General features: G+C 55.2%; 1 protein-coding gene across 1 annotated transcript in view; it reads left to right on the top strand.

The window, feature by feature from the left end:
* The window catches only part of CHST8 (carbohydrate sulfotransferase 8), a 121,077-nt gene that overhangs the window by 78,085 nt on the left and 22,021 nt on the right, over positions 1-20,971 (top strand). The window lies entirely within an intron of this gene.

The following is a 20,971-nucleotide window of genomic DNA, read 5'->3' on the forward strand; positions in this document are numbered from 1 at the left end:
ACATATGAATTTTGGGAGGACACAACTTAACCCATAACAGAGATTTGCAATCTCCAGCCTGAGGGGGAGACCCCTGGCATATGCAGTTAATCCTCTTGTTTCAGAGCTGCCCTGCTCCCCTCCCAGCCTGGAGTCCTCAGGCCCTTTGCAGTCTCATCAGAGGTGAGATCTTCCATCTCCTGCCGGGTGGGGTCAGGGTACAGGTGGTGATTAGGGGACAGTTTGCGGGGCTGCTGGGCTTTCAAGCCTACACATCAGCCCTGGCAGCTTTGCCTCTCCAAGTCCTGGCTTCCGTGACACAGATCAACCCTCCATCCGCACCTCTGCAAGCTCAGCTACACGTCTCCTTCACCTTGTGGAATCTGTGAAGCCACTCTCCAACTTCCAAAAATCTGTTGGCATCTGTCATCTGCTGCTGTCCCCCTCCAGGTCTCTGCTCCCATGGGCCTCTATCTGTTTTATTCCTTGGCTGTCATTACACTAGAATCTTGGGAGGACGATGAGATAAATGTGTACGTTCAATCCACTGTGTCCACCCAGAAACCTCCTGGTCTGCAGGGGAGGGCACAGAAGCAGCGCGGACTCAGCCAGGGGCTCTCGGGCCCCATTGGACCCAATGGGGAGGAGCTATAGCCACCTAGGGCTTGAGGGGGTGGGTTTGGGGTGAGAGCACAGCTGTGGGTGAGGCCTATGGAGCTGCCCTTTGAATCCTGAATCCCTGTTGCTGCTGGGAGAGAGGGAAGGAGATTCCCAGCTCTTGCTGTGTGTGACGGCGGGCTCTGGACCCCAGGCTTGGTTCCAGGGCCTGGAACTGCCCTGCCTGCCAGCCCCTCTCCCCCTGGTGGTGTCACAGGTGTGACACTCTAGAGCCAGAGACGGTGTGGGGGGGGCATCTGACACCTCCAAAATAATACATGTTTTCCAAACTGTTGCTGAAGCTGCTAAAATGTTTTTTTAAAACCGTTTACACTTCCCTTGATATAAGGCAAATACCTTCTGTCAGCCGGATGTGGGTCGGGAGGCGGGGGGCCCTTAAACTGGAGAAGCTGGATCAGAGCAAGGCCTCTTCACGGGGGAAAAGGACAGGCTTGGAGGGAGACACAGGCCTGGGGTAGGGGGCCCTGTGTCTGTGAGGGAGGGGGACCTGCAGGGCAGGCAGGAAGGGGCTGTGCCGAGTTGCCGGATAAGCCATGGTGACAGTCATCTGTGTTTAGTCCCAGTTGAATTTTTCCTTCCGAGTCTCTGTGTCCTTGTGAGGGAGCGGGTCCCACCCCTACTTTTGGCTTCTGTTTTGGAAATCCTGAGCTTACTTTGGAATTGTTCTAGGGAAAAGGAACGGGGAATGTCCTTGAAAGATGTGAGGCAGATTCAGTGTCCAAAGCTGAGAGGAATGGAGTTTGCCCAAGGCTAGGAAGGGGTAGGTGTTTGGGGTTCCCTGGGTAGGGGGTGACAGGTGTGCAGGGGGGCCAGAACCACGCACAACAAGCTGGGCTTTACCCGGCCTGTGACTGTCTCCTGCAAACATCTCTCCAGCCAACCAGAGAGGCTGCCGGCCTGTATTGTGACAGTGCCACTGCACACTCAGCGTGTCAGCTGCTGGGTGACGATGGGAAGGCTTAGGGCCACAAGGAGACACTTGGGCTCCGGCTTCCCCGCTGCGAGAGCTTCAGCACTGATTGCTCCACGGGCAGCCCCGCTGTGTGCCTCGGTGGCTCTCTCCTGCAGAGGCTGGAGTTACCCCTCTGAGCGCTGGGAACTCCCAGCCAGACCTTCCCGACCAGAGAACCGGCCTGACAGAGGAGGGAAAGGACCTGAGGTTCCTGGTACCTTGGGAGGGGCAGGGAGGAGCCGTGTGGGCCCTGTGGTCCACACACACCCACACGTGTACACACGCACACACACACATCACACACACACATCACACACACCGCACTCCATCCCCTTGGCTGCGGTTCGCCAGCCAAAGTCACGCCCAGCCGAAGCTCTGCTGCCAGTCCTGGTGTCTGCTCGCTGCAGGGGGCAACCCTTTCCCTCTTTTAACCCTCTGGGGCTCCCATGTGGACTGCAGCACCTGCCCTGATGAGAGCTGGGCAACGTCTCCACTCCAAAGCCATGAGGATGCAGCAGGCAGGGAGCTGGTCAGGCAAAGGTGTGCAGGGCCAGAGCTACCAAGGGCAGGACCTTGCCTGCCTATCCTAAATGCCACCCCTTGGTTCCCTTCCCCCTGCAGGGTCAGCCTAGCCTGGGAGCTGGGGTCAGAAGTGGGGGAGCCCACAACAGGGATGGCCGTGCTCTGGCCGTTGCTGTGCTCTGGCCCAGCCTGGACACAGGGAGGAATGGTGCTTGGACCTGGCCCAAGCAAGGGCGGCCGAAGCCTGGTCGGACCAGACATGTTCTGTTTGTCCTTGGCCTGTGCCTGTGGCCATCCCCAGGTTCAAAGCCATTTGTCCCAGATGTGACTGGCATGTAGCACCAGGAAGCCCAAAGTCCACATATCCACAAATGAAAACTTTGTGGGAACACTGGTGGTCCCTCAGGACCCATTCTGGGAGCCCTGTGACCACCAGCTGAAGCCCAGTTCCAAGGTCCCTAGAGCCCCCGTTGGCTTTAGAGCTGTGCATGTGCCTTGCCACCAGCAGAGGGCGCCGTGAGCCTGCTCACAACAGTCTAGTCTACCCTCAGTTCTCGGTCCTCTGTCCTCCAAGACTGGGCACCCTCAGGACAGGGCCCAGGTCTGTTCCTGTCTCTGTCCACCTCCAGCCACCTTCTCACCTCCCATCACCATAAAGGATGCAGGACTTAGCACCTGCTAAGTACTTAATAACTATTGAATGGATGGAAGGATGGATAGATGGACAGATGAAAGAAGGAAGGAAGGAAGGGAGAGAGGGAGGGAGGGAAGAAGAAAGGAGGGAAGAAGGAAGGATAGATGGATGGACAGATGGGTAGGTAGGTGGATGGATGAACAACTGGATGGACAGATGGACAGATGGACAGATCAACAGTTGGATGGATGGATGGGTGGGCAGGTTGGTGAGTGGATAGATGGATGGATGGACAGACAGACTGATGGATGGATGGATAGGTAAATGCACTATAAGGAGGAAGTCACAGGGAGGTCAATAAAGGCTAATTGATAGACTGAAGCTATAGCCCTGGCTGTGGACTGAATTCTTTCAGGAAAAAGAGAGAAAGCTTCATTTTTCCAGTATCTCCAGGGAAAAGGCCCAAATGCTGACATTTCCTCACACCCAGTGTTCCTGTGGTCTTGTCATCAAGTTTCCCTCTGTTCGCTGGTTACGCCCCTTCCCCTCTCCAACCTGGGCTGGGCCCTCACGACTGGAACACAAACCTGGAAGGGGCGTGACTGCTGAGATGAGGTTTCTGGAGAGAAAGGACTGTTCCCCACCCGAGCGTAACTGCTGACCCAGCACCCCGCCCCTCACCCCTGCGCGGTCCTTTCCTGCCCTGCTCCTTGAATTCCGTAGCTCACCCCAGCAGCTCACCCCAGCAGTGCAGGCTGCTGGTATGAGCACACTAAGTGCTGAGGGACAGCTCGTCATTTTTCACCTGGCACTCACCCTTCCCGAGATCCACGGCTCTCCTCCGAGGCCTGCTGGCGACCAGGAGGCAGTGGCAGGCTCTGTCCCACTCCCCTGCAGGCCGAGAGTGCTCAGCAGGTCACACTTCCACTCCCAACACGCAATCCCACCGTGGCTTAGTGGGAACGTGAGCATGCCCTGGGCTCGTGAGTGCACATGTGCGTGTGAGCAGCCTAGAGCGTGAACGCCTGGCCTTTGGGGTGTGCCTGAGGGCGTATCTGTAAGTGTGTGCATATGACTGTGAACATCTGTTTGAGAATGTGTGTGTGTGTCTGCGTGCGTATCTCTTGAGTGTCCGTGTGTGTGTGTGTCTGTGTGCGTATCTCTTGAGTGTCCGTGTGTGTGCGTGCGCAGGCGTTTAGAAGCCGGTGTCTGTGCACGTATGTATCTACGCATGTGTGTGTCATGAAGGTGTGTGCCAGGTGCCTCTGTTTGTCATCAGGGTGCTGCTGTACGTGCCAGAGGCTGCAGCCCCCTTGGGTACCCCTTTGAGTCCTCCCTCCGGGAGAGGGGTGCCTGCAGGATGCCCTACCCTGGGCCATCTCAGTGTCGCTCCCCCCTTAGCTGGTGCCTAGAAGGGAGGAGTGGTGGCTGGAGCTCTGTTCTCACCCATTGTACCTTTCCTGCTGGAGAAAGCAGGTGCCAGAGAGAGGAGAATCCGTAGGGAGAAGGGTCCTGGGTTGACAGGGACATCTCAGTTGAAATGGACGGCATCAGGTAGGGCTGTGTTCAGGTGCTGTCTCCGTCATCAGAACTCAGCTTCTCCATTCTTCGCCTCTGCTTTCCCTTTATGGGCTTCACTCCCAGGCAGCCTCTCCCCAGGGGGGTGGCCCTGGCATCTCCAGGCCTCCATTATCACCTAGCTTTGTCACTAAGCTGGTTGGTCCAGCTGGATCACATGTCCCTCTGTGTGTGTGTGGTGTTGCCCCATCCAAGCTGCAGGGGCTGAGAGTGTGGAGGGGATAAAGTGGGTGTTGATGGGATGGGAACGGGGCGACTGGGTGGGCAGGAACAGGATGTGGACACTTTTCTCCCTGGTGTAGGTCTCACGTCCCGGGCACGAACAGGTGCAGACCCTTCCTCCTCAGTGCCCCAGCCCTTCATGGGGGCTCACAACAGCCACTCTGCAGGCCCTGGGTGAGGCCAGCTCCTCTGGCTTCAGGCTTTCCATGACCCTGGCCTTTGGCCACATGCCCTTGACCAAGTTCCCCTGGTTACCAGCCACCCAGGCCCTAAACTGGCTCCTGCCCATGAAACCCAAACCCTACCCCAGGCTCCCTGGCCCGGTCCCGTCTTGCCTCCTGCTTTGTTGCCTCCCCCTCCTCCCTAGAGACCCTGACCCACAGGTAGTACCTGCACCCTGGCGTGGGGCCCCTAACCCCATGCAGCCTTTCAGGAGGGGAAGATGCTGGGCCAGCTCCTCTCTCCCCGTGGACAGCATGGGGGGCCTCGCGTTCACAGTGGGCCTCCCATCCTGGATAGAGACACCCAGGACCCCTCTGACATCCCGCCAGAGGAGCCGGAAGCCGTCCTCCATGGATGGCTGCCGGGTTCCAGCAGGCAGGCAGCTCTTCCAAGTGTCTGTGAATAATTGAAGACACCTTAGAATGTGCGCCTGCGGCCTGGAGGACGCCCCTCCCCCACTGAGTGCAGGAGCGGGCCCAGAGGGTGCTGCTGCGTGGGCCCCATCTGCCGGGGATGGCCCTGGAGAGGGTGGAGGCCAGGCCTGGGCCTGCCCCCTGCACCAGTCTCCTTCCCGCCTGCCGCCCTTGGAACCCTCAGGGCAGAAGAGGGTCTGCTGAGGGCCTGCTGCCTATGGCGGGCCTAGCAAGCCTGGAGTTGCCCAGAGTGGCTGCTTGGGGGAGGGGGAGGGGAAGGGGCCCGGGCCATCCCCAGCAGCCCCTCCTCTCCGCGGCTGTTCCAGGGGGTCCAGAGGGAGGGGCCCCACCCGGGCCAACCCCAGCTAGGGGCCAGGCTGGAGCAGAGCCAGCCTGCAGCTGCTCCAAGGCAGATCCCTGGAGAAGGGACCCAGCAGGTGATGCGGAAAGGGGGCCGGTAGTGATTTCTCCGAGCTCTGGGGAGCCGTCCAATTCAGCTGTGCGTGTGACGTGCCTGGGGTGGGGAGGCAGATGTTACGAGGGCCGTGAGCGTGTGTGTGTGTGTGTGTGTGTGTGTGTGTGCAGGTGTGTCACACTGTGTGGATGTGTCAGGAGCTGGGTGGCTGTGGGTGTGATTGAGGGGTCGCAGCTGGGTCTCTAGGTGTACAGGTCTGCATGTCACAGAGCCTTGATCAGAGCTGGGAGGTCCCGAGCCTGGCAGGGCCTCTCCCTTTAGCTCCAGGCTGAGCCCTCAAAGCCCTGAGACAACCCCAGGGCGTCCCATCCTGGAGTGCGTCCCCTGGCTGCCGTCGGGGCTCCTCCAGGACCCTCATTCTGAGAGCTGAGCCTGAAGGTCTAATCCTTCAAACCTGGAATTTTCGGTCATGAAATTTGTGAAAGGTGAAAATTAGAAACCAAGGGGCACGTTCCTTGGCCACTGCGCCAGCCCGGGCTCCCTGCTGGGCCCTGGGTGGGGTCTTGGAGGTAGTGCATGCCCTTCTTGGACAGCTCCTCCCCCCTGGCGCTTGGTGTCCTCCTTAGTAGACAGCAGTGACTCCTCCCTCCTTCCCTTCCACATCTGTTCCAAATGCCACACGAGTGAGAGGTCGGATTTCTCTGTGGCTCTTCCTGCCCCTGACCCCCGACCTGGTCCTCACTTGGGACTCTGGGGGTCTCTGTAGAGAGGTGTGAGCAGGGAAGGGGTCGGGTGGGAGGAGAAGCTAGGAGAGCCAGGCTGGGGCATCTAGCCATAGGTGACCTCTGGCCCCAGCATTCCCTGTCCCTTTGTGTCCCCTCTTCCGGTCATGGTAGACGCTTTGGGGAGACTCGGCTCAGGGCGGGCTGGGCGGGGGCCTGGGCTCAGCTGGACTTGCCACTTGGGACGCTTGGAATGGGGTCCCTCGGGACTCTCTCCTGCAGGGGGTCCTGCTCTCCTGCCGGTCCAGAGAGAAGCAGCCGGGATGGGGCAGGAGGGTCAGTGCTCAGGGGGTGGGGGCATCCTGCACAATCCCTCTTATTCCCTCCCTGGACCTGGGAGAGAGGGTGGTCAGCTGGGGACTAGAGTTGACCTGACTCTGTCCTGAGGCCTTCGTGGACCTGGGCGGAGGGTCCTCAGGCCACTGATCTCTTGAGATGACCGTGCCGCCCGCTGGGAGTGCAAGGTGGAGCTGTGGGTAGGGCAGAGGACAGAGCCAGGTCACGCGGGCCTGGCCACACTGGGCCTGGGGCCGCCTAAATGGGAGGCATCAGCCTAGGGGTGGTGGCAAGGTCTCGGGCCTCAGATCTCCCTGCTGGGTGGGAAATAGGATGGAGCTGGGTCCGTTTCCCCAGAGCAGAGAGACCCACCAAATACTTGCCTCTCCACAACGGCATCCAGCCCCACTCTTGGCAAGGGCGGCTCTGGGTTTGCATCTTCATCCCAACTGCCACAAAGGAGGGGCTCCCCTGGCAAGGGGCGAGGGAGACGTGGGCCGAGGGTCCTGAGCAAGGGGAGCCGGCCAGCTGGCCCCGCATTCGGGCCTCCCATCTGCCCAGCCTCAGCGCTGCTCCCAACCCACACCAGCATCAGACCTGGCCGCACTCCCCGATTGTTCCTGACCTGACGGGTCCCCCTCCCAGCATGTGCACCTGCTGGGACGATGCACTCTGTCCAGAGTCACGTGGGAACTATTGACGGCCAAGTGTCCAGCTCCCCAGCCGCGCCTGGGTTATGATGCTCCCACATCACCTCCCTTTCTTCAGAACCGTGTGTTTCCTTGCTCTGAGGCTGTCTGTGTTCCTGCCAGGGGAGAGGCCTGGTACTGTGGGCATCCCCTCCTGGAAGTCCTCCATCTTCATAGCTTGGGTTAGAAAGGCAGGGCCAGACCAGTCTCGTGCTAACCTGGGAGGCTGGACCAGCTCCCATAGCAGGTCTTAGCACCACCCGAGGAGTCCTGCCTGTGAGACCCGAGGACGGGAGGTGGGGCTGGGGGCCTGCAGGCCTGTGGGCGGGTGCATCCGTGCACATGAGTATCAGTGCACGTGTGTGTGCCGCGTGGTCCTGGAGCGGGCCTCAGGGGAGCTGAGAGTCTGCGGCTGACGGGGCTCCTGCCCCCAGCCCGAGGAGCGGCGCTGGGGGCAGGGGGCTCCCGCTTGCCGGGGGTCGTGCATCTCGTCTCGGCTGGCTGCTTTATTAACCCATTTTGTGAGCAGACTCGGAGTTCATGTTGTGAATCCGGCCATTTGCTCCTGTTGCCTCCGTGCCTCCTGTGGGGAGGAGCACATGTTAAATATTTGCGGTTTTGCTGCGTTAGGTTTTAAAGTTCAGCTGTAATTACCGTGACCAGGTGCCAAGCGAATCTGCTCCCTGGGGATGGCTTCCGCTGTAGCGGGCTGGTGGCTGCATTCCAGGCCAGCCTCTGTGTGCTGTTTGCAAAAACCTACGTGCCTCCCCTTGCCTTTCCTTCCAGAGTCCCGCTGCCCTGGCCCCACTGAGCCCCGAAACCAGCCAGGCTCTACCACCTGTGGTGGGTCATGGATGGGTGTGTCCTCAAAGGGTCAAGGGCAGGGCCGTGGGCAGCCGAGTACCCATGTGGGCCTGCTGTGAGCAGCGCCTGGAAGCTCCAGCCGGCCTTAGCCTCGTGGCAGGGTCACAGCCCCGCCTGCGGCAGTCAACAGAAATTCTGGCTTCACAGGCAGAACTTTATTTCCAGAAGAGATTTGAGTTGTTTTGTTCTAGATCCCCCAGCCCACCTCGTGCAGACTGCTTAGCTACTCTTTCAGATAAATGCAGCCCAACCCACGATTTCCTGGACACATTTGGGATAATAAACACGACCCTGTCCCTTTCAGAAACCTCTCCTGGCTCCGGCCGGGCCAAGGGTGGCGTCTACGGCCTTCATCTGGTCGTACGCACACGCTGCTTTGGGGGTGGTTCCTGTTACAGGGGTGGTGGTGCCCCTCAGCTTTCTGGGTAGTGTCTGCTTCTTGCCCTGGCTTGCCCAGGACTACACATCACAGCCCCCAACAATGGATGTCCTTCAGAGTAGCTGCCAGACCCAAAGAAGGCAGGTGGAGTAGTGCCAGCTGGTGCCAGGTGAAGAAGGGGCGCATCTGGGCTGGACCTCAGGTAACCGTGCCTCACGCAGCCTCAGGAGAGAGCTCCCAGCCCATCTCCTGATACTTGGGTTTGGTTCAGTCAGCATCCTGGTCTCTCCTCTGGCCGTGCCTGGGCTGGCTACAGGTACCCAGACGTGCACCTGCCCTCAAGAGGCTTGCAGCCCACTGGGCAGAGGGATGTGGGGGAGCACAGAACGGGGGTGGGGGGGGGAGGGCGGCAGACCCCACCCCTTCCAGCTGCCTGGGAGACTGTGAGCTGAGGTCAAGAGGAGCTGGGGCCCCCCAGGGAAAAAAATGCATCCTAAGGCAGCCTTGCCCCCTGAGGGAGCTTTGGGCCTTGGGATGGAGACAAGCTCACACGCCCCGTGGTGTCAGCTGCTCTAGTCCAACTTCCGGCCCCACCCTCTGTGGACCACATCTTGTCCTGTGGGAGGGGCTGGGAACAGGCAGGAAGAGCAGCTGACCAAGTGCTGACGAAGCACAGGGAACTGGTCTGCTGGCATCTAACAGGGGTGAGATGCAGGGGAGATGGGCCCGACCCTGTTTTGCACCAGAGTGCCCTGCTTTGTGGGCATCCCAGGAGCTCCAGACCTCGGTTACCAGTGGAGCTTAGAGGGAAGTCCAGCGGACGCTCAGAGCGAAACAGGCCACAGTCAAGGTGTAGCTGGGGCAGCAGTCTCATCTGAAGGTTTGACTAAGGGTGGATCTGTTTCCAAGCTCAGCCATTGGCAGGAGTCATTCCTCCCAGGCCTGAGAACTCCCTCAGTTCCCTGCTTGTGGGCCTCTCCATAGGACAGCTCACAACACAGGAGCTGGCTTCTTTCAGAGCAAGGAAGCAGGACAGAGCAGATCACACAGGCATCTCAGTGTCTCTGTAAATTACCCTCAGAAGTGACATCCGTCACATTAGCCGTCTCCTGTGTGTTGTGTGTTAGAGGCTGGTCTCTCGCGTGTGGGGAGAGGGGATTGCAAGGGAAGTTACCAGGCAGGGATATCTTTGGGTACCACCGCGGGGTCTGCAGGTGCTTTCATAGGAAAATGACATGTTCTGATTTACTTTGTAAAGGATCACTCTGGCTGCTGTGTGGAGAAACAGTTGGGACGGGGCAAGGATGAAGCAGGCAGACTTGACTTCTCTGAGATTCGTTTCCCTATATGTAAATTGGCTGTAAGGTTAATCACAGAGCCTCTCTCACAGGTCCTTGTGAGAATTAAATGAGATAATATGGGGACCAAGCTCAGCACGGGGCGATGCAGACGTGTAATCTTTTTCCTTCGGACGTGTCTTTGGCCCTGGCCCTCCCAGGGTCTGGCATTTGCTGCCGCCCCCTTTGCTGTAGAACCCAAGTTCGTGTGCCCGACACACAGTGAAGCCAAACAAGCTGAATCATCAGAGTTTGGAGGAGAGAAATGTTTCTTGACCGAGAGCACCAACTGGGAAGATGGGAGACATAGGCTTGTTTCAAATCCATCTTCCTGGCTGGTCAGGGTTTTTAAAGGTATGATGGGGGTGAGGGCTGCAAGGGGCATGAATTTCTTCTGATTGGTTGGTAGTGTTTCAGAAATCTTAATCATCGACCTCTGGCTCCAACCAGTCTGGGGTCTACATGCTTGTCCTCAGCATGTGGTCACCACCCTCCACCTGGTGGGAGGGAGGGGGGTTAGTTCCTGCAGAACAACCATATAGCCTTTGAGGAGGAACTAGGACTCTGTTACTGCTGAACTGTTGTTTCTTAACTGCTTTTCCTTTGTTCCTGCCTTCCCTCATTTCCCTAATTAGTAACTGCTTGAATCTGCTCTTTGGAACTCAGGGAAGGCCTTGGAGACTAAAGCCTTTTTCTACAAACAAGAAACAGAGGACACAGAAAGGCCTGTGTACACAGAAAGGCCTCTGTACACAGAGGGCCCTGCAGCGTCTTGCTCAGCTTCCATCCCCCTTTTCTTTGATATTCCTCAATCCGGAGGGGAACAGGTGCAAGGCCAGAAGGGGAATAAAGTTTTGGATAGAGAGGTTAATCATAAACTCGGCAGGGGAACTCAGTTTTAGGGGGACTCGGTTTCACCTTCATCTCGCTGGATGTGTCTTTATGTGTCTAGATGTCTGCAAACAATGATTGGAGACAAGTTCAAGTTCTTCCCCTGGAGCTCTGGGCCCTGTGCGGCCAAGGGTGGCCCAAGTTCCTCGTTTGCCCAAGAAGACCCTGGGCAGAGGAGAGGTGCGAGGAGGTTCTGTTTTCCTTGCCGGCTGCCTCAGGCCCCATTTCCACCCGAAGCAGCTCACAGTCTCAGGAGACCAGGAGAGGCATCTCAGCACCTTGATCACATGGAAGAGATTGGGGTGCGGGTGTGGGGAGGGCCCTTCATCCACACGCTGGGGCCGCAGAGCCTCCACTTCAACCTGGCCAGGGCTGCCACCGCACCGATCGTTGCCCTGTGAGTCCAGCTGGATGTCCTGGGTGTGCTCCCTGTGACGCTGCCTCTTTCTTTGGAGGGTCTGGAAAAGAGCCCCCTGAAGTTCATGATTGACTTTAATTTAAGGATGAGCTCAGCAAGAATCTTTGTTCTGTGTTGGCGCTTGAGAAGCTCGTGCCCGTGTTCTGTTTCTCCCGCCACTAGGAGTGGGGTGGCTTCTACAACACAGTTCTGACTCTTGACACCCAGAGTTGGTGTCAGACCCCACAAGTGGAGGGCAGAGTGCTGCACACGACTGAGCTTCCTGCAGACACCAGCCACAAGTGGGGTCCCCAGGCCACCCGCACTGCTCACCAATGGGCTACAAATTCAGGGGCTCCACGATCCCCTCAAGTTTGATAACTAGTTAGAAAGACTCACAGAACCCAGGGAAGTGCTATATTCACAATTACAGTTTCGTTATAAAGAACGCACATAGAGCAGGTCCGGGAGGGTCTTAAACCCAGAGCTTCCACGTCCTTCCCCATGGAGTCAGGGCACATCACCCCCCGACACATCATTGTGTTTAACTAGGAGCTCCCCTGAACCTCGGTGTCCAGAGTTTTTACTGAGGTTTCAGAACAGAGGCAGGATCAATGAATCATTGACCAAACGATGGGACTCAGCCTCCAGGCCCCCACCCCCCACTCCATCAGGCACTGAAATTTCCAACCCTCTAACCGCCGGTGGTTGACCTTTCTGGTGACCGGCTCCCATCCTGAAGCTCTCAAGGGGCCCAGCAAGAGTCACCTCGTTAGCACAACAAAGACCCCTACCGCTCAGGAAATTCCAAGGGAGTGTGAAGCTCTGTGCCAGGAACCCCAGGACAAAGGCCGGTTATGTAGTTTATTATATCACAGCCTGTTCCCAAGTGAATACGTCATTGTGAAAGGCAACTCTCAGCTTTGCTTCTGAATCCATTTATAGCCCCTCACTCGTTTTTCCTTTGTCAGTCCCACTTTTAATTTATGCTGTCATTTCTTGTATGCCATCTTCAACCCTCTCTGCACGAGATGGAGTAGAATAGAGAAATCATCCCTGGTTCTAGCTTCAGCTCCAAAAGAACATGTGACCTAAGAGCGGAAGCTTCCTATGTGTATCGCACCTGACATCTCGGAGCACGGTGCTCAGGGGGCCCCCAGTCCACCCCCGTGCCTGCTGCTGAGACTTCAGTTGATGATCTTGTCAATTCTTCTAGTCAAGGCTCATTGCTCTGTGAGCAGACAGCAGCAGGGTGTGTCTGCTGGGGTGTGCCCCAGAGCGTGACTCGGGGTGCTGCCCTCAGGTGGGGTGGAGAGGAAGGGGTGGGGCTAGCCAGGCCAAACCCCAGGCTCCTAACTCCAAGGAGTGTGCCCTTCCTTTGTCACCCCAACTGCAGGAGCGCAGTGAGGAGAGAAGGAGGGAGGGCACTTGTGCCCAGGCAGGAGGGACACCAGCAGCAGAGTCCGCTGGGAGTGGGGACCCAGCTTCCTGTTCCCAGAGCTGCCCCTCCCACCATGCCCAGCCCCCCTCCCTGGGAGCTCAGACTTACCCAGGGTATCCTTCCTGCCCAGGGTGTGAGGGAGTGGGTACAAACCCTGCACGGTGAGTCGGGGATGAGGTCCCAGTGACGACCGCGAATCCTCCCGAGTTGGTCCCCGAAACATTCTCCGCTCCCCTCATCAAACTGAGCAGAGGGTGAGTGGGGTCTCTGTCCGAGGGTCCTCCACGCCGTGGCCTAGAGGCTGTAGCACATTTCAGGTGAGGAAGGCTGTGGCCCGGGGTGGGGGGCGGGGGCAGCCTCTAAGGGCATGTGCTCTCTGGCAGGCAGCAGTACCAGACCCGGCTTTCCTTTAGAAACATCCCAGCTGTTGGCAGAGATGAAGACAGTCCCTGGACACAGCCTGGCTGGGGAGAAGTGGAAGAGAGGCGGGGACAGCTTTGGGCCCCCTCCCCCCGCTGGCACTCATCCCACCACAGAGGCCCCTTGCTTCTCGGCAGGCGGGGAGGGGGCACATCCAGATGAGGCTTCAAACACCTGACATGCAGAATAAGCAATTGAGCTGGAGAAGAGAAAGGCACCAAGCGTGCCCCTGGCAGCGTGAGACTGTGGCTGTGAGAGGGGGCGGTGCCTGCCTCCCGCTGAGTGCTGTCCACCTCCTGGTTCCCCAGCCTATGGACAGCCAGGGGGTCTTACCTAGTCCGTCTCCCTCCGTCCCTCCATCCCTCCTTCTCTCGCTCTCTCTCTCTCTCTCAAGGACAGCTCCTTGCTGAGGGACCACAAGTGACCTTAGCTCAACCAAGCCAACAACTTGTGGTGACCAAGACAGACACCTGAGCCCCAGCCTTCTCTCAGGCCTCTAGCCTCGCTCCCCTGCATGGACTCTCAGCGTGGGGACAGTCTTGGAGGGCTTCTGGGTGGAGGCGGTCTCGGGAATCCCTTCCTAAGCCTATGTTCCTCTGAGTTCCTAGCAGCAGCCCAAACTCTGCCCTCAGGCTGAATGATTTGCTTTCATTCCTGTCCTATCAGCTGTGCTTACTGAACTGAGAATTGGACCCCTCAAGGGCAAGAGAGGAGGCTGGAGGATGGATTAGAGAGTGCTTCAAAGTCCAGGTGCTTTTTGGAAACCAGCAGTGAAGCACTAGCCAGGAACTGATGAAGCCAGACTCAGTACTGCCCTGGGGTCCTGCCTGCCTTCCCGGCTGCCCTCCAGGACTCCACTCCCAGCTGCTGTGGAAACCGCCTTTCTTCGTCAACTATGAGCATGGTGGGGTTGGGGGTGGGGGGAGGAGGCATTGGTGGAACCGGGGGCTCTCAACCCTGGACGCACATCGGGATCACAAGGGCCTCTCGCAGAGGTGAGGGGTTGGGGGGTGGTGCTTCCTACGGGCACTTAGGCTCCCCTGCTTCCCCTCCCCTGTGCCTGGCTGTTTCTTTAGCCGGGCACTGCCATCTCCAGAGAGCGGGGCTTCGCTTTTACAGAGGACCCTTCTGAGGCACTCTGTGGGGTCTGCTTGAGCTCAGACTGGACGCACAGTCTGTGCCTGTCAGGCCAACCTGGGTGACCGCTTCCTTGGTAGATAAGTGTGTATGGGCAGTTTGGGGACCTGGGACACTGCAGAGGTCCCATGTCCTTGGGGCTGTCCAGACGCCCTTCCTGTGCCTGAAGAGATGGTCTAGCACCAGCAGACACACTACCCTGCCCCCCACCTCCTTACCCCACACCACAGAAGTCGGGGATCTGTGGCCATGTAGGATACAGCCCACAGCCCTGTCCCCAACGTACATGAAAGAATATGTGGTGTGTCATTGTCATTCTACATCCAAGTGCAGGGCCAGTGGGACATCCATTCAGAGCTGTCCCCTGCAGTGGAAATCGACTGCCTGGTGACCAGGGATAAAGGTGGACTTGATTAGAGCTGAGACAAATGGGGGAGACAGTTCACTTCCCCTTGCCATTCGGTCCTTACCTTCAGCTTTTCAAAATTCAGAAAAAGGCCACAGGACACGGGCTTTCCTGGTGGCACAGGGGTTGAGAGTCCGCCTGCCGATGCAGGGGACGCGGGTTCGTGCCCCGGTCCGGGAGGATCCCACGTGCCGCGGAGCGGCTGGGCCCGTGGGCCATGGTCGCTGAGCCTGCGCGTCTGGAGCCTGTGCTCCGCAATGAGAGAGGCCACAACAGTGAGAGGCCTGCATACCGCAAAAAAAAAAAAGGCCACAGGACAGAACTCCAAGAAGGAATTAGCGCCAGGGAGTGCTTGGGCCTGTCACGCTCTCCTTCCAGGATGGGTGTCCTAGCCATCTCTTCCCCTGGGGCTCCCCCTGGGCCTTCTCCACTTGTTCTCCGCCCAGCCTATCCCCTTGCCTAATCCTGGGTTCTCCCTCTTCCCTGGACCACCTGTCAAATGACCTCTGCATTTGATAGCTAGGCACCTGGCCCCTGGGCTGTGACTCAGCATTTATCCCCGAGTCCTGGAGAATTTTCTGTCATCTTCAGCAACAAGTGGGTGCAGTTTTCATTATCATAAGACCAAAAAAAAAAAAAAAATGTAGCTGAGAAAATAGAGATGTGCTTTTCCACACTACACTGGGAACATCTTGACATTTAAATCCAATTACCCTTTTCCCATTCTTGACGAGGATATGACATGCAGCTAGAGAACATTCTGCTAGATAAATGTATCATCGTCTCTGCCTGCTTATCATTTCCCAGGGCTGATCTGGGGACTCTGTGTCCCCTGGCCACCCTCGGCCTGTGTGAGAGGATGGAGTCACGAACTAGGTACTTCAAAAGGCCCTGAAAATGTATGTTTGGAAAATTTGGGCAGCATTTGATCTCTGCCCTTCCCTGTCATTAGAATTAATTGGGGAAATGGCACAATTGCAGAGGCAGGAGGACTCGTGTCAACCTTTGTAAAGATTCTGCGGTCGTTCTGAGCTCGCCATCCCCCGGCTTTTGACAAAACGCCGCAAGCCAGGTGGCTGTAGCAGAGTGGAATTTACCAAACGCATTCCCGTATTACTTCAAAACTTCAGTTCTGTCAGAGGCAGGAAGTCGTGGACTCCAAATGAGCCAGAAAGCCAGTACGGACTTGTGTGCTGTTATTCTGATGTCCCCATTAGTTCTCTTGGACATCTGGAGAGATGAGGCACAAGTTCTTTGGCAAGGGCACAGATGGTTCCACAGAGGAAATTGCCAGGATTAATTAAGGCTGTGAGAGTCCTGTCTCCTCTCCCTTCCAGCCAGACTCCCTGGGATGGGCTGTGTCCAAGGAGATCGGACACAGCTCCCCACCCAACCCTGCCCCCTTCAGAAATCCATTTACCACTTAAACTCACAGGGAGTGCCTTGACTCTCCTCTCTCCATTTCCATCTGCAGAGAGAGAGGGAGAGAGCAAGGAAAATGTAAGTTCACGGAGATTTAGAGTCTACTTTTAACTTCGTTCCAACCACCTAATCTCTTCCCCAGCCCACTCCCAGCCATGGCTATTACCAGCCCGAGCTGATTCTTCTCCCACTCCCACAAGATGGAGCAATAAAAAGCAGAGAAAGGTAATCCCCACCCCGACGTCACCCATCCCCCCAGAAGTCATGGAAGCAGAAAACCTTCCCTCCCCTTCCTTCAGAGCTGGGTGACCAGTTGTCTTCCTCCCCTGAGGCTCTGGTCATCCTCAGACACCTCACATGGTGTCTGGACTTGTTCATCCCAAATTACACTGTTGTTTTCTCCTGTGTGCTCAGGGCTGGTTAATAAATAGAAATTAAGTCATTTATTTGCTTTTTGCTGCAAATCACAGTGTGAGACTCGAGTGGTACTTGCATTTGTGAATGCAGAGGTGTGAAATTTTTTGTCTGCTTGCATGTTAAATGGAATTCAAGGCTCATTCCATCAGCCCCAAAACATTGTTCCCAAGAGTTCACATGTATTACGTATTTTTACAAACACACTTTCGTCTCTTCTAATATTCCCTGAATGCTTAGGTAAGAGTTGAAAATGAGATCTCTCTTCTTTGACATCCAGGTTCTGGGCACCTCTCAGAAAGAGAAGGTCGAGGGATCTAATGGGATTTGGGGCTGATAAACAAGGAGCCATAGAGAACTAGACAAGGCTACATCCTGGCAAGTGGTACCACACGCTCGAGGCTTTGGTCAGGTGCAGCCTGGTTAGGGGAGGTTAACTCTCAGAAAGAAGGAGGGGTAAGAATGAGGACCCTGTCACTTTCCTTATAAGTCCTTCCATACTACTTTTTAAAAGAAATATGTGCTTTAAAATATTTTCTAAATCAGTTTGTAATAAGTGCCAACCACTTGTCCTGGAATTAGATGCAAATATGAGGCTGTACTGGAACCATCCACCAACCACAGGAGCCCTGGGTACAGAAAGTCAAACCAGGTCATAGAGCAGACCTCTCGCAGCTCCCTCCAAGAGTGCCTCACAATGGTTTGTGGGGTTCCTTGGTAGAAATTCCCAATCTCTGAAGGTGAGGGGACCTCTCCAATGACCCTCAAGGGTGAAGGTGTGTTTGCAGAACTGTGTCATGAAAACCGTGGGCCGTACTAAGTTCAAAGTCAGCAGTTACCAAGCTGAGAAGACACAGGTTTTCCCCACACAGCACAGGCTGTGTGGCCATGTGCCATGGGAAGGTGAGTCTGGGACAAAGAAACTGCCGGACTATGTCACTTTAGGGAATTAGTGGAAACACCCTTTCCAGAGGGAGGAGAATCTCTCTGAAACAGGCCTAGGCTGGCAGTTTAAGACATACTGTTAGACTCTCGCGATTAAACCACAGCATGGAGTTTCAGCCAGAGGAGGCCTCACTCCTCCTCTCCTCTCCTGTTTGTTCTCTCTCTCTCTCTCTCTCTCTCTCTCTCTCTCTCTCTCATCTCAGGAGGTTCAAGGACCCATAAAGGGGATTATAAGTTGACCTACGTGTCTTTCCCACTGGACAGTGAACCCCTCTGGAGATAAATGATTTATTTTTGTATCAGCCCCCAGAACTGGTATCATGTGCACGTGCAAATCTTGGCTTCTGAGTTTGAGGAACTGTCCGTGGTGTTGACACTCAGTTGCAGTCATTTCACTTGATTATGCTGATGGCCAGGACCTCACCTGGTTATCCATAGTGATGTTTTGACAGACTTCACACTGTACATTTCCAGGGGCTCCTGGAACCAGAGACCAGAACACGAGCTGGGGCCAAACCTTGGAGGCGGAATAGCATTCGCAGCTGTCCGTGGTCCTGAAAACAGCCACCCTTCTTCCAGTTGGCTGAGTTGCCAATGGGGCCCATTTTCAGGAATGTCTTAGTGCCAGGCCTCAGCCTGATTTCAGTCACCTAATTGCTGGTTGCTGTGTTTGTTGCTGCAGCTTAGATTCTGGCGAGAATCTGGCCTTCTGCTTCAGTCATGCTCCCAGTCCTTGCAGCTGTTGACGTGATCCTGTCTGAATCAGCTCTGCCTGTGACTTCAGTCTTGCCAGGCCCTGAACCAGGGTTTGGCCTCTGATTGCAAAGCTGTGTTTCCATTTCATCCTACTGCATGCTTGGTTCCTTGGGAAAGCAGACTCTGAGACAGAGATTCACGTGCAGGAAGTTTATTGGGACTCTATTATGACAGAGGACAGGAGAGTTAAAATAGCTTTGGAGCAAACTAAGCGTCTACTGTTGTCCATTCCAAGTCAATGTGAACTGTTTCTGATACTTTTTTTTGGACAGAGATGGAAAAGAATCTATTTGTCAAGCTATGGTCGTATACCATGTACCCAAGGCCACGTAAATCTAGCAGATACCACACGACACAGTGATTACAATTAGGGCTACAACTTGATAGAGTTTGCAGCAATCTCCTTTCTTCCTCCAGGACTCATTTGTCATTTGTAGGCACTAGACTAGTGAATTACATGGTGATTTGATGGTTTGACTACTCCTGCATCTTTTAGGTCTTTAAAGGTAGCACTCATCTCTGCCATTTCCCCAGGAATGGCAAAATGGAAAATTAAATATTACCTTTGATTTAATATCTTGGCTCAGGGGATATGGTAACTTCCAAAGGCTTCCTAGGTATTCCTTACTATGGTAGCTCTTATCCCATGGGTCAAGGACATAGGGGTTCTGCCAACTATCACATATGTCCATTTCAATTGTACATTCAGAGATGGGGGAAATGATCACTGGGGTGGGGGAGTCTGCCAGATATAGGCCATTTATTACCTGGTCCCTATATTCCCTCACTCTCCCTGAAAGGCTACATGTCCAGTTCCCAAGAGCCAAGTCCCTAGGTGTAAATGTCAACTCGGACAAAAATCTAGAGAAGTTTAGATGTCATTCCCCCCAACCCCTGCAGTGTACATTTATCCAAATAAATGGCTACCGGTCACTTTGAGGAAGGACTACTGTGTACACTTGCCATGATGACGTAAGGTTCCTCCTCTTGGGGACCCAACCTCCCCTCAGTCATTGAGTTCTGGATTTGAAAACTGGCTCAGGGATTGTGCCATTTTATTGGATCAGCGGCCCTCAACCTCCTGATCGTCCATCCTTGGTTTCTTTGGGTTGTATATATTGGTCAATACCCTTGTTGGCTACCCATCTTTCTTGCCCTTGGGATGACGTCTTCTATTAACCTTCCTCATAGCTTTCTGCAGGCCAGCTTCTGTTGGCTGAGGCTCTGACATTGCTGCTCATTAAGATTCATTTATGGTGGCTAAGCACCGCCACGTGGGTTGTATTATTTCAGGAGCCTATCGTCTCCCATGGATATCAGGGAGTCCTGATCTATAATGGCATCTCTTTATTCAGCCCTGTCCTACACAGGAGAGCCACCACTGAGCTTCTCATTGATGCTGGTGCCTGTCTCACCGGTGTATTTTCTATTGCTTTAGACAAGGGAGTACCCTTCAGGTCCTCCTACAAAACTCAAGTCATGTGGTGAGTTCTCTAGCCTTTCATAGATCAGCTGGCGTGATCACCTTTGTGAGCCTTTTGATCTCTTCCTCCACTGTCTGTCATAGCAGTTCTATCATTTCTGCTTCATTTGTGTGGGCCGTCGCCTTCTCTGTGTTTCTAAGAGCCATCCTAGCAGCATGTTAACATCATCACCTGGGGTCCTCGCCATACTCTTAAATCCTGTATCCCGAGAGAACGCTCCCCTATAAATTCTTCCTCCTTATCCAACTTGATGTTCTGCTTTCTTATCTAACACCCGCAGAATCTATGTATACTCCTGGCTCCTGCCGGTACCTGTTTTATGGATCCTTCACCTCTCTGAGGAGTATAGTCCCTTTTCTCCTCACATACATCAATCCAGATGTCCCCATCCCATTTCTCAGGCTCCAATTCCTTCTCCATCAGGTGCCTGACATTGCTGAGAACGAACTATGTCTGCAGCTCTGCTGCTCCAACTATGAAGTCCTGAGGCTGGTCCTCCTGCTGCAGAAGATGAGGGTCTCTTGATAGGCTGCCAAAGAGGCAATAGCCAACCGACTCCATTGTCCCTAAATGACTATTTGCCCCACATTTCTCAAACTTCTCATACATTTTTGAATACACCAGTGCATTTCCTTCCACTGCTATGCCATCCTAGCTCACCACCAGTGAAAATTTTAACAATTGTATTACTGCCTCTTGCCAGCGACAGTCTGTTGCTCCACCTACCACCAGGTCCGGGGTCCTCGCTGGCTGGCCAGCAGGTGATTCAACTCTAACACTTCATCTTCGCATCTGCTTTCTCAGACCACCGGCACCAACTGTCTGATTCCTTTGGAGCAGACTCTGAGGAAGTGCAGGGAATGTGTGGTGGAAGGTGTTCTCTCGGATCAACACCTGTGCGGGAAGGGGAGAAGCAAGAACGGGCAGAGGAAGAAGAGTCAGACTGTGATTTAGTCAGCCAGTCCCATATGGAGCTCCGGAGCAGGGATGGCCCTGAATGGATGCAAGGAGCTGGAGCCTTCATACTTGCATCAGCCAGTTACTGGATGCAGGCAGCCCCAGGGAAGATGCGACCTTGGGTGAGGCGACTTTCTGCAGCCGGAGGTAATCTCTGGAGGGAAACTCAGGGAGCAGTTTTTCCAAATTGCTTTGCTTACTCGAGTATCATTGAAAATTAGCTGTAGCTAATGTTACTGAGTTCACTTCTTTTTTCAGTTTTAGAAAAGCCTTTTCCTTCCAGGAACTGCCGTTTGGTTCCTGAGATACAAGCATGATCTCTGAAACGGAGATGGCAGGTTTTCTTAACGTGGCACGTC

The sequence above is a fragment of the Orcinus orca genome, chromosome 20, assembly GCF_937001465.1.
Source record: "Orcinus orca chromosome 20, mOrcOrc1.1, whole genome shotgun sequence".
Lineage (NCBI taxonomy): Eukaryota > Metazoa > Chordata > Mammalia > Artiodactyla > Delphinidae > Orcinus > Orcinus orca.